We start from the raw sequence: 11368 nt of genomic DNA on the forward strand, positions 1-11368 counted from the left end.
CTCCAGGTCATGCAGAGGAAGGAACATCCACAGAAACATGAGTGGAAATCAGTGGAAAATCTATAAAGGGATGGTAACTTAGGGAAGGTCTGCTAGAAAAAGGGGTTCAAAATGTGCCAGTGAAGCGAGCGTGCTAAGTTTGTGTATTGTATTCGGTAGGAAACTATAAAAGCAAATTGTCTGTGGACCAAAAGGACAGAAATACAAAAGATTATAAAAAGCATGTCAGGGCTGAGCTGTCTGCTTCACAGAGGGCATGGGCAGAGCTTTCCCAGCCACAAGGCACAACAGAGATGGCAGTGAGGTACAGCAAGCTGGGTATCAGACACGGAAGACTTCAGTCTGAAGTCTAAATCACGGGCATGTGAGCTGATGATGTGAAAGAGCGAGCCAGGAAGCTGCTCAGTGTCCTGGAGCAGTTCACCAAACATGCTACCCCTTTTAACAGATCTTCAGCAGTCACTTTCTCTCGCACATATAGCACGTGCTTATTTAAAAGGGGAAATATCTGGACAACTGGCCAGTTCTTCAACAGCGGGCAACTAAGTTCAAACAAGTTATATACTAAATAAAGATGTAGATTCCACTGAGCTTCTAGTGACTGCAGATTTTGATTTGGTTAACAAGGAGCCGAATCAGAGTCTGGAGAAATTTAGCACTGGAAGGTTTTTTTTCTGCCTACCACAACACCTGATTACTGTTTCTGATATTACCATCTGCTTTAATAAGCAAATTCCCTCAAACAGCAGTCAGCCCTAATAAATCCTTCTTCTGTTCCCTTCTCCTTGGCCACATATCGCTTACCGTGCTAAGTGTTAAATGGCTCCTGGAAAGTGCGAAGAGGGTGTTGTGAAAGGGCTGAGCCGAGTTTCACAAACAATTTCCTGTACGGAGAAATACTCCCATTGCTAGGGTGGTGCCAGGAGCCCAGCAACAGTCTGGTTGAAGACCCTTGTTTTGACAAGGCTGGAGAACTGAACTTCACAGTTGCCTTCTTAAGATAATTTAAATGAGACATTTTTACCTTGTGGAAGTGAAGTTTTTTTGACTCGAACTGAAATAAACCCACTGGATACTTAGAAATATTTGATGAGATCAGTGTGTTCCTGCTAACCAGGTCAAATTCATCTGCTCTGCCTGCTCCACCAAAAACCACCTCAGCCAGCAATCTCAGCACTCGATAATTCTCAGAAGTGAAGAGCGGTTCCTGGAAGGATAGGGGAGGAAAGCCCCAGGCCCACTGTTCCTGATGTGAACTTGGCTTCTGAAGCCCCAGCCAAAGTCAAGAAGAAACCCAAAGCATCCATCCTGCAAAGAACCGCTGAGGCGCCAATGCCAATTCAAATGTTCCCCAACTAATCACCGTTGTCTGGCCATGGGCAGAGAATAAAACGGACCGAAGTTTTTTATCTTCTCCAACAAATGGCAGCATGTTGGGGCCACCAACAAGCACTAGCCAGTGTATAAACTTCCACCTGCAAGTAGAGGAGAAGCTTCACCATATAAGAAGCTGCTTATTTGCAAGAACATTTCAGGAAGAGTAGACAGGGTCTTTTATGTGAAGCAGTTTCCCCAGGTGAACCAGCTCAGCCCGTGGTTGCAGCTTATTTATCTGCTTAACTGTTGGAAGATCTTGTGCCCATGAATTGGGATCACAAGACACCTCTTTGCCCCCTTAGTCGCTGTCACATGGGAGATGTCTCGTTATGCTGGGCTGTGGCACGTGGATTTCATCCAGTGAGTGCTGGCATGGACTGGCTTCCAGCCTGAGTAAGCAGCCACTCTGTGACTAATGGGTAAAGTTACTTGTTTTAACTCTAACCCAAAAAGTTTGCAAAAAAAGCCCCATCTTCCATTAGTATTTATTTTGTTTCTTTTGTAGGGTGCTTCAGATGCTATGAATTTCTGCATAAAATGGATGAATTATGAACACTGAGGGCTGCTTTGCTAATTGTTTTAATTTTGCAATTAAATTTTTGCAATTAAATTACTGCAGGTTAGATGCTTGCTAATACATTTAAATCAGTCCAATGAATTGTTTTTTTATACTAACAACACATTTTGAAAGCACATGTTTCCCTTAAGAAGCATAGCATCTGTAACTGTTTTACTGAGCTATTTGTGTTCGGAAATGTGTGTATTACAAAAAAATGCCACAGAGCCTGTTATGTCCTATGTAGTATTTGCCGTGTAAGCTACTTATAAGGCAAGTTATTTATAAGGGAAGTCATTCATAAGGAAAGTTATTTATAAGGAAAAGCCAGGCTCGTTATCTCATTTTACAGTTGGAGCTGTTGTGACACGGGGACAGGTGAAATGGTTTCCCCAGTGTCATGCAGCAAGTCCAGTGAGTCCCAGCTCCCGCTACCTGCCCATCCAGCCCTCTGCCTGCTGAGCCACACGCTCCTCCACAGAGCTATTTGGTCTTCTCCCCCCACTCCACAGCAAGGAGTTCAGTTTTGTTGCATCCTACCAGTTACAGTCAATTGCAGAGGACACAGCTTCCTAAGTAACGATGGATCTCCACAGAGCTTCCCAACTTCCCAACTTTTACTAGAACCCTATGTTCTAGTTTCAAGACCAATATACATCTGTTAATCCCATGTCATCCAAAAGAAAGGAGACATTAGTCACCAGATTTGGCCAGTGGAGGTTAGCAAACCTGTATTTGCCACTCACCATTGGCTATGTTTCCTTCTCCAGGTCAAGAAATGGGGTGAAAAACTCACTGGGTTCCAGAATTGTTCTGCGGTTTTGGTTGGTTTGTTTCCTCAATGAAATTCAAAGCTCTGGTATTTAAAGAAAGTGCAGCCAGCTCTAGGGAGAATTGAAAACGCGGAGGAAAATATTGTCAATTTTTTTCCCCAGTTAAATCACAACAGAGACTAGCAGCGACTGAAACGCAAAATGTCCACATGGATATAAGCAGACAAGCAGAGACTGCCTGCACTGACAAGGGCTTAGGCACTTTATATTGCCTCTGGGAAGCCTCCCGGGATCTCCTCACCAAGATGTTCAGAAACAGCTCAACAGGAGAGGCCGGGAACATAATTCATGGCCTTTTTCCATCAGCTGCCACAGGGTTTCTCTGTAATTTGGCAGGTAGGAGGAAGCTGCTCTGCTTTCACTGTCAAATTAAATGTTGGTATCTGAGGGCTTTACAGCAAAATAAGTCATTTTGTCTTCATATCTGGGGTGGCACAGTTCAGTTGCGGCCACCCTGAGCAGGTGCCTTGAGCTTGTCTCCGTTGGCATCCTACATTTGCTGCCCACTGGCAGGCCTGACCATACCTACAGAATCCCCAGAAGAAGTTGGTCCCAACATGAAGAACACTGTGCACAGCCACCTTAGTAGCTCCACAACTTCGTTCCCTTATGCCTAAATACCAGGGCATCTTCCCAGGGTTTCTGTTTTGAAGCAGAAACCTCTTCTTGTCCCACTCCCAGCAGTCAGTGAGAACATTTCATCTCCACAAGCCAACGGTTACCACATCATTCTCTAGTCTTGCCCTTCTTAAACAAACCGTCTTAACCTTTCTTCACAGGACGTGCTCTCAAAGCCTCTTCTTAGGTTTGCAGCTCCGCTGTGAAACCTTCAGTTGGTGTCTGGCCTTCCCCGTGCCAGGCAGAGCAAACCGGTCACTTGCTGTGTTGTGCACCCAGCTCCCCACAGCAGTTCTGCCTTTTTTCTGGAACAGCACCATACTGTTGACTCCTGTTCAGTTCATGGCTCACACCCCCAGCTGCCTTTCTGCAGTACTGCCGCCTGGCCACTTATTCCCCATTTTCTCTTTGTGCTTTTGATTTCCTCCTCTTAAATGTAGCACTTTGCACTTTTCTTTACTGAGTTCTTGATTTTCTCCAATTTAGCAAGATCATTTTGAATTCTCAGTCCATCCACCAAACTGTTTGCATCCTCTCCCAGCTAGATGATGTCTGCAGATTTTATGAGTACTCTTTATTCCCTCATCACAGGTTGTTAATGAAAATACTGCATAAAATGGATTCCACGCAGATGTTGGAAGGACCCTGTTCAAAAATTCCTCTAAGTCTGACAGAGAACAATTGTTAACTGGTTTTTAAAGCTATTTTTTTAACCAGTCACGCACCTACTTTTTTAGGATTTCATCTAAACTATATTTTCTTTGTTTGCTTAGGAGAATGTCATCTGGAATGGTGTCAAATCCTTGTAAGAATCAAGATGTATGACAACTGCTACTTCCTGCTTACCTGCCAGGAAAGGTGTATAAAGCCCACACTGACCTGAGCTGAGAAAGGTATTTTTGTACAGGCTTGAACTGCTTTATCAGTTTCCAATCTTCAGTTCAATCACCACAATTTTGTGTGTAGCCATAGCCTGAGTAATTGTCTCCAGTATCTCAGTGATTAAAGCTCATTCAAAATTCCAGCAAACTTCAATAAAACATTTTCCTCCCTCACTAGGACAATATATAGTTAGAGATCAGGGATTTTTTTGTAATTCCAAATTCAGTGAGGGAGAAGTTGGCACTAATACACATGCAGTCGTGAAAAACTCCTTTGTAAAACCACAAAGATGTAGGTAGGTTATTGAAGATACTTCCTGCTTTGTAAAATCCACATTCAAGGAAGCACAGTGATGCGTGCTAATAGTTGTGTATCCCATCAGTCTAATGATTTTAATTTATGTACTGTTCTGCACTACTATGAAATTCCTGATGCAATCAGTATCATTGCAAGAAAGTAAAGCTGTTCTTACAGATGAGTTACAAATCCTCATTAGCCATCAGATGTTACATTAGACAAGCGTTTGCTATATCCTCAATATATTATGCACTTCTTAGTGCTATTTGTTGGTCACCTCTGTACTTAATATCCTCCCTCACCCCAGTATCTAAGCAACTTGATCCCGCAGACCCTTGTGTGAAATAGTGGCCCACCTCTCAGAGCTGCTTTTCTTTTTAGGGAAACTAGTACTCCATCTGAAGGAATGAATGGTTATGATTCTGTAATATTGAAAGTGACTAATCCGGTGTTGTAAATGGGATAAAGGGAAATGGAATGTATTTTGAGAACAAACAGTAATCATTGACACAGTAATTTGCATCCCTAGATGTTATAATAATGACTAAGTATCACTTCCCCTTGTTTGCATAAGGAAGAGTAGGCAGAGAAATCCAGTGATTTGGCTAGCACACCACCAGCAAGCCACTGAAAAAGAGATCTGAGCATAGATCGCTTGTCTTGCGGCTTGTTTTCCTGCTCTCTGCTGCACGCTTCACATACAGCGTTACAAAAGGTGTGATCCCTTCCAGTACTGAAGCCTCTTTAAGGGCTTCACTAGGTCATGCCAGAAATAGCCAACAAGGGTTGGGCAAGACTTGTGGCGGATTTGAGAGAGACGGGGCTGATTTGAGAGAGACGGGGCACAGTCATCGCCTTCGGCAGAGCTGGTGTCAATGGGTGACTTGGGATTCCTGACAATTTACATATTATTAAGTGCCAACAGCCTCAATCTGTGCTGTCTTGCTGATGGAGCTAACATATTTTTGCTGCCTAAGGAAACTTTCTGCTCTTCAGAAATTGATTGCAATTGTACAGACCAGAGTGTATTCAGTGACCCTTCTGCTTCATGACCAACTTATGTGGATTTAAATGGGGAGTACTCGCTACGAGTGGATCCTAAAGGTGTATTTGTACAGTGAGCAGCTCTGCACAAACATTTCTAGACTGGCAGTCCCCAGGAAGTCAGAACCACTGCATCAGAGGGATGGAGTGTTCGCAAGCTGAAAAGCAAATATGTTTAATGTCTTAATTTTTTTAGAAGAAAATTAAGCACCTGAGGTACAATTTGCTTTGTACTAAATAAAAGGAGTGCAAAATACCATCAGTAGGACTGGTGATAGCATTCTAAATTGTCTTTGAATTTCACCCTGGCTGCATACTACAGGACCAGGGCAAATAGCAGTTAATACAACCTTTACTTAGCTTCTCCTGACAAATACAAAGTAAAGGGCGAGGCAGTCTCACACTGACATATGGCCAGATATAGGCAAGACGTACCTAGAAAAGGTAATCAATTTTTATCATAACTATTTATTTTCATGTGGTTGTGAGTCCGAAGAGAAGAGCAAAATGGGTAGATCATACAGACTTCACAGTCCGAGAATATGATAATCATTAATGAGGGTCAGTCTTGCACTTCTTTCTAGTTCACGTACCTAAACACTGAGGTTAGGCTTTTACCAAATATACAAGGTGAGAGTTATCGGGAGCATGTAGGGTTCAGTTATGGGAAGCAAAGGGCAGAGGAGCGGAATATCTGGCTGCTGGACATCTCTCAGGCCAAAGAGGAGTACCAGAGCTGGTGAAAGGCAGGCTCTCCTGCCAGGGGCATCATCCTGGCTCATCTGTGGGCACGCATCTTCATGTGTTCCAGGTTTGGTGAAAGAAAACAAAAACAAAACCCCCAACCAGTTATTAACCCCCCTGCCTGACAACTTTGCAGGTGTGCTGTACCCTCCTACTACTCTTCGCCTTTGCCTTACAGCAAAAGTGCTGCCAGGGTTGTGAGGTCTCTCTGTGCAAATAACCCCGCTGTGCTGTGGGTTGATTGGCACCCCTTGGGCACCACTGCAAGAAAGATGAAGAAATATTTGTTTACATTTGAATAGGAGATCGGAAACTCGGTGATTCTGACTCATTGCCACAGCGCCAGATAACTAGGAACACCCTTATCTTTTCTACTGCGTTTTCCAGCTGTTTGGTCCCGCCCCCCCCCCCCCCCCCCCCCCCCCCCCCCCCCATCTGAGTGTTTTTGTGACTTTTATTTCTTCTCTCTAGTTTTGTCTCCCTGGTCTCATTTCCCTCATTTCCCTTCCTTTTCTTTCTTCCTACACACTTTGCTTCCTTTTCAGCTTTCCACATTCTTGTCAAGTTCTCATTGTAAATCCTTCTTTTCAGGCTTGTCTCTCTCACAGGCTATCCCAAGCCTGTCTTCCACAAGGAGGAGAGACGGAGACATTCAGGCTGGAGTGGGGCATCGCAGGAAGGGAAAGCTGGGGGGCAGGGGAGTTGCAAGCGAGCAAGGAAGAGGGTGGAGGGAGAGGAAGGCAGGAAGGGACACTCATCCAGGCAGGAACAAGGAGAGGAAAGAAAAGTGTCAAGGAAGGATGGAGGGAAAGAGATGGGAAGCTAGGGGAGAGGAAGGGGAAGTAGGAGGATGTGAAAGAGAATGTGCATTAGGAGGCAGGAGAGAAGGGAGATTTCATGGAGAGGAGTAATTAAAGGTAGAATTACACTTGCAATGAGGAAAGCACTTAGGGCTGGAAGGGAAAGAAAGCCGGAAGAGAAGGAATGAAAGAAAAAAGAAATTCAAATCCTAAAATAGGTGAGTCTATGAGAAATAAAAGGAGCTAGAAAAAAAAAAAGACAACAGTAATCCTAAAACATAGCATGGAAAAAGGTGAAGACTGTTTGAATCTTGGGGGAAGACAGAAATATGGGAGGAAAGGAGAAAAGCTGTGGAGTATTTCAGAATTCCTCCCTACAACAGCTCTAAACTGAATCTTTATAAAAATATTACAACAATATGAACACACACTTTCTTAAGCATGTAAATGTTTTCAAGCACACTCAGTCACTTTTCCTAGTCCCAGCCCTTACTGCCCTTACTTCAGAGTAAAATCCTTGACCTACTGTAGAGCCCTTCCTTATACAAAGGTCATCATGTAAAGCCAAACACTTGTTACTGAAACAGCAGCAGGGAGGCAAGAAGATCCCTCCATGTGTAAACCCCATTATCCTCCCCATTACTTAACATAATTTGTCCCAGGCAGCAAGTCAAATCCTCCAAATATTCACCGCAGTGAGGGATAGGGAGTGAGGAACTCACTTTTCGGGTTGATTTCAGAGTCTGGTTCTCTCTCTTTGTTCTCACTTTCTCCCTGGTTATGTTGTTTTTCTTTCATCTTTCCCTTTCACGTTTTTCAGCCCGATTTTACTTTCTGCCCGCTGTTCTCAAACAACTCGGTTTCAGATTGTATTTTCCTCATTTTCCTCACCCACCCAACTCTGATGCCCTCTGGAGGTACTTTTGCTGCCTATGCCTCCTCTTCATCTCTCTCCCTCTCCCTCTCCAGGTGCCCACCTCTAGAAGCCACCTCCTACCTGCCCCTGCCAATGCATGTGCCCCGCACGTGTCACTGGGACTATGTACTCTCCCTGATAAGCTCATGCAGCTTCCCTGGGTGCCTTCAGTATTTCGTTCCTTCTCATCAAAGGGAAATATCTAAAACATTACAGTTCCTCTCTGAACACCAGTAGAAAGGACTATGCCCCTCCACCATGTGCGGGCCCATCACACATCTATTCTCTACTCACTTTCAACACCTGACCTTATGGTCTTTGGTCCCCTCTGCTTCATATTCAAACAGGCCTAATCTCTTTTGACCTTCTGTTCTGATCCAAATATTTGATCTGAATTAGGAAAAGTTCAGGTTCCTTTTTCTCTTTTTACCCTGTTATGGCTAGCGAGCCTTCCCCCACCCTGGGGTCCCTGCCATGCTTTTGAACTGGGACAACGGTAAAGCTGGAAGACCAGGAGCCAGGCAGGAATGGCAGTGCCTCACCATGAAACTTTCTGAGCCTCACCAGGCGACTTTCTGAACCTCATCAGGAAACCTTCTGATCCTCACCAGGAAACTTTCTGAACCTCACCAGGAAACCTGAGCCTCACCAGGACACTTTCTGAACCTCACCATAGCTTGCGGTGCAAGCCCCCACCTTGGACTGCAGCAGGGGGACTAATGCATAATGCACAGCGACCACCCTCTTGGTTTTGAACACGGAGGTGCTTGCCATACCCAAGAGTGCTGCTCAGCCCGGTGTTTCCCACCAGACCCTGCCACTAGGTCTAAGCGTGGACATGGGAAGCCTGTATAAATTTGGACTTGGATATTTTCCTACACTCCTCCCATCAACTGCATAAAGGTTGCCAGAAGTACTGTGTGGAGCAGGGGTTTCACAGGAGATGAAGGCACAATGGTATCCTCCCAAATTAAGAAGCCAGTGACGCAGTGGAGATGCTGCTCAGCACCATGTGTGCCTTCCAGCTGAGCTGCCTGGTACCCTCCCAAATCCAAACACCCAGAGACCTCCAGGCTCTGCTCTTCTGACACCCACCATACTCAAGTATCCTGGCACCACCATGGAGGTGCTCTTGGGCAACCTCACCTCCATGAACCGAGGTTCTCTGGTCCCCTCTGTATCCCGCAGTCCTGCACTCAAAAAACTGGTGTGCCTCGAGCTAGCTCCCCATCCAGATGGTTGCATCGTGACCCTCAATATTCATCTATCAAGGCAAATGGACTGAGGTCCAGAGACCTGCCCAAATGCGGAGTGTCCCCTCAGAATCAATGCACGGTGTGAATCCAAGGTGTCAGTGCCAAACTGAGATGTCCCACATCACCCCAAATGGAGGCTTAAGGGATGCTTCTGAACTGTGGCAGTCTGGGGTCTCTTTCTTGACGCATCATTGCCATCATCATATCCCTGGGACTGAGGAAACTCTGCTGGTCTCAAACCAAGCAGCTCAGTCCCCTTGTAATTGAGGCGACCAGTCCTCACCTTAAAATGCTGAGGAGGCAGCCCCCAAATTACTCTCTTCTGAGTCCCATCACATGGGAGCACCCTGGACCACTCCAGATGCAGGTGTAACCCCCAGGCACCCCCCTGCCCCAGCCCACACACTGTTGAGATATCCCCGACCCCCACAGACGAAAGTGTCACAGGGACCTTCCTCACTCCTCCCCACCTGGAGCCTCCTCAGAGTGACACAACCCGAGATGCCCCCGCTGAGGCCAACAGAAAGGAGCTTCCCCGCACGCACTGCGCTGTGGCGGGGGGAACGCAGCAGCCAGCAGTTGTAGGGGATCCTCATTACTGTATTCGGGTTCTGCTTCCAGGGGGAGATAAGGCCCACATCTGAGCCATCCTAAGGTGGCACGCTGTGTTCCGGCACGAGTGTCTCTCCTCTGCAGATGTTCAGCTCAGGGTTAGGGTTAGGGTTGCCACTAGCAGCAAGGCAGGGAACGGCAAAGGGCACCTTTTCTCACCGCATGCAGTTTCAGACTGAGATAAGGGCTGGAGCGTGTTAGCGCCAATGCTGTATATTATGTTTTCAGGGGTGGAAATAGTTTTTTCCTTAACTGCTTGCACAGTGCCCCAAACCCGTGATTCTCATCTGAATCAGGTGTTGGTGCTGCTGTGTCGTGACAAGTGTTGTACAGCTGGGACAATCCCACCTTGCAGTGGAGAATCCCCCTGCTTCCCAGCACAAGCTCCTGTGCCTGTATCATTTCAAAGCACATCAAGGGGGCAGCTGCATCTCGAGCCAGAGGATGCAAAATGACACTATTGTTTATCTATCTAATCACACCTTTTTAGCCTCAACACTGAAACAAAGAAGAAGCCTCTGAACTTTTCAGATGCATAGCAAGGGAAGCAGGACAGGCTGGCCTCAGAGGCAGATTCCCCACCAAGCAGTTCACACCAGCAACCAAAGGAAGAGAGACATTGAGGTAGGAAGCCAAAAATCAGCAAAAAAAATCTCTGCTGCTTCTGCAGCTGCCTGATGGTGAAAAAGAGCCATCTCGATGCCAGAAGGAGATAATCCACTGACAGCCGGTTATGCTAGTGAAGATAAATAAACACAAGCTATTCGATCCCCTCTAAGGACTCCACTGTAGAAGGGGTGTACCTTCCTATCCCTTAGCTCTTTACAAATAGCTGAGAAACATTTGTTTCTGGGAAACAATTAATTTTTTTCAGTTCTGGATGAAAGCAGAATTGCTGAGGGGCGTGGCAAGCTGGAAATGGTCTTTTAGCACCTTTATGTATTTTGACATTTTCCTTTAATTTTTCCCTAAATCTGTAGAGGTGGCATTTCTTCTCCATGAGGGTAGGCAGAGTCTGAGGTCTCTCATTTTATCCATCAAGGTTAATATTCCTCATACAGTCTTCTTATCTTTGCCAGGAGGGATTCCCTAAATAATTTTAAACTTTTGAGTGAATTCCCCAGAAACAGCCATTGATATAATTACTCACTGGCCCTGTAAATTCAGTTTTGCTTGTACTGGAGCCCTAGAAAGCAGCAAGCATCCCATGCAAGAGAGGGAAGACATGGTTCACGTGAAACTAGGGAGTTAAAAATACATCTTACAAGTCTCAGTATTATATTTAGTAGTGATGTCGTTGCCATGGTCTAAGGATAAAGAAGGGCAGTCTTGAAGGTAAGATTATTATGAGATCAATCACTACCTCCAGAAAACACTAACCAGCTTTTAGGCACACAAGCCTTTCTTTAGGTCCAAACTGGAAGCTGCAATCT

This window comes from Falco rusticolus, chromosome 7, assembly GCF_015220075.1.
Source record: "Falco rusticolus isolate bFalRus1 chromosome 7, bFalRus1.pri, whole genome shotgun sequence".
In the NCBI taxonomy this organism is placed as follows: Eukaryota; Metazoa; Chordata; class Aves; order Falconiformes; family Falconidae; genus Falco; species Falco rusticolus.